The sequence below is a fragment of the Brassica oleracea genome, chromosome C9 (assembly GCF_000695525.1).
Source record: "Brassica oleracea var. oleracea cultivar TO1000 chromosome C9, BOL, whole genome shotgun sequence".
NCBI lineage: Eukaryota > Viridiplantae > Streptophyta > Magnoliopsida > Brassicales > Brassicaceae > Brassica > Brassica oleracea.
In genome coordinates this window covers 39,586,318-39,589,270 of record NC_027756.1, presented here as the reverse complement: position 1 = coordinate 39,589,270, position 2,953 = coordinate 39,586,318, and positions in this window count along the sequence as shown.

Genomic DNA, 2,953 nt, shown 5'->3' with positions numbered 1-2,953 from the left:
ACTGAACCTCATACATGGTAAGATGAAGATTTGATGCACACGGATTACTAATAGGTTTACATGAAGACATTTCAAACCTTGTCAACACCTTATTAATGTAGGCTTTCTGTGACAAGAACAACTTCTTCTTCTCCCTATCTCTGAAGATCTCCATCCCTAAAATCTTCTTTGCTGCACTCAAATCCTTCATCTCAAATTCAGAACTCCGAAGCTCCTTCAGCTTCTTGATGTCACACATCTTCTCTGCAGCTATCAGCATGTCATCCATGTAGAGCCCCAAATAGATGAATGTGTCATCTTTCAATTTTCTCATGTAGACACAACAATCATAAGGACTTTTGATGTAGCTTAACTTGATCATATAGCTGTCGAATCTCTTGTACCATTGTCTGGGAGACTGCTTAAGTCCATAAAGGGACTTCTGAAGCTTACACACATAGTCTTCTTTTCCAAGAACTCGGAAACCATCCGGCTGAGTCATGTATATCTCCTCCTCAAACTCTCCATGAAGAAACGCAGTCTTCACATCGAGTTGCTCAAGCTCCAAGTCCTGATGTGCTACCAGCGCTAGCAACACTCTGATAGAAGTATGTCTGACCACTGGTGAAAATATCTCATTGTAGTCTACTCCCTCTCTCTGACTAAAACCTCTTGCAACAACCCGAGATTTATACTTAACTCCTTCTGTCGGCAATGCTCCATCCTTAATCTTGTAGATCCACTTGCATGTAACAACTCTTCTCCGTGGTGGTAATGTGACCAAATTCCATGTATGATTCTTCTCATGAGACTTCATTTCGTCTCCCATTGTTGCATGCCATTTCTCATACTCGGGACAAGAAAAAGCTTCCATGTAAGTGGATGGTTCATACGTATCCACTTCCTCTGCAACCTGAAGTGCATAACCCACCATATCATCAAAACGATATCTCTCTGGTGGCCTGACATCAACCCTTTTTGGTCGATCCTTCGCGATGCTATGCTTCGTAGCATCAGGCTGTTGAGTCTCCGTAGACTCCAGCTGAACTTCTTCTACACGCTCCTCTTGATTTTTTTTGTGTTCCTGCACATTGATCACTTCATGATCATCTTGCAGCTCCACCTGTTTATCAGTGCTACCTTTCTCTGCTTCAGAACTGGACCATCAGCTTCTAACCATAGATCTTTCATCGAAAACAACATTCTTGCTTAGAATCACTCGGTTTTCAAATGGAGACCAGACCTTGTATCCCTTGACTCTATCGCCGTAGCCCATAAAAACTCCCTTCCTTGCTCTCGGCTCTAGTTTACCTTCACTTACATGATAGTAAATAGTGCAACCGAACACTCTTAGAAGTGAATAATCAGCAGATCTACCTTACCGCACTTCAGAAGGTATCATGCACTCGATGCCTGTGTGGGGACCAAGATTTATCAAGTAACAAGCCGTGCTGACTGCTTCAGCCCAAAACCACTTCTCCAGACCAGCATTCGAGAGCATGCACCTTGCTTTCTCTAGCAATGTCTGGTTCATTCGTTCTGCTACACCATTCTGCTGTGGTGTTTCTCTGACTAGGCCTGGGCGTTTTTAACTCAACTCGAAGAACCAACCTTAACCCGAACCAGAAAAACCGAAACCGAATCCGAACTATTTTACAAAAATATCCGAATGGGACTTATGAACTTACTACTTTGGAATTTGGTTATAACCCAAACCGAACCAAAATCCGAATTAGGATCCGAAGATACCTGAAATTAGTTAAATATGTTAATGTTTTTATATATATTAAGGTGATTTAGATATTTTAGAGTATTCAAAATATTTTTGTAGTTTGATTTATTTGTTATTTTGAATACTTTTTAGTTAATTTAGATAGTTTAACTAATTTTAATTAGATTTGTAAATAATTTATATATTTTGAAAAAATTTTGGTCAATTTTCGAGGTTTTAAAAAAAATATTTTTGTACGATTTTAAACATTGGTTAAATCCGATCCGAACCGAACCCGGAAGGAACCGAACCGAACCCGATCCGATAATTAGTAAAAATCAAATGGTACTTATGAGCATAAGACTGAAAATTCAAAAATCCGAATCACCCGGACCGAAACCGAATGGACCACCGAACGCCCATGCCTATCTCTGACTGTAAGATGTCTTGCAATCCCCGCATCCTTACAAAACTGATTGAACTCTACTGAGCAGAATTCCAGACCGTTATCAGTACGAAGTTGCTTCACCTTCTTATCTGTTTGATTCTCCACCAATATTTTTCACTCCTTGAAGCTACTGAATGCTTCACTTTTGTGCTTCATAAAAATTATCCAAGTCTTCCTCGAATAATCATCAATCATAGACACAAAATATTTGTGACCTTTCAGTGACTCTACTCTGGATGGACCCCAACAGTCTGAATGGATGTAATCGAGTGTGCATTTTGTTATATGAATTACCTTACGAAAGCTCTTTCGATGCAGCTTCCCAAATACGCAGTGCTCACAGAATTCTAGACTCTTGGTCTTGTGACCACAGAGAAGACCTTGCTTCGACAGAAGTTGCATCCCATGTTCACTCATATATCCAAGCCTCATATGCCACAGCTTAGTCATATCTTCCTCTGAGATCTTTGGTGATGCAACATTTGCTGAACCGGTAATGGTAGTACCCTTCAGCAAATATAGAGTACCATTCATGAAACCCTTCAAAATCATATCAGAACCCTTGGAGACATTCAGAACTCCATCGCCACCCGAATATTTGAACCCTCTACTGTCCAGAAGACTCATGGATATCAAATTCTTCGTCATTGATGGAACATGTCTAACCTCGTTCAATGTGCAGAATCTACCATCCTGTGTCATGAGCTTGATTGAGCCGATCCCAGCAATCTTGCAGACAAAATCGTTTGCCATCTTGATCTTGCCGTCAAGTACCTCTGTGTACTTCAAAAATCACTCTCTCCTCGGTGTCATAT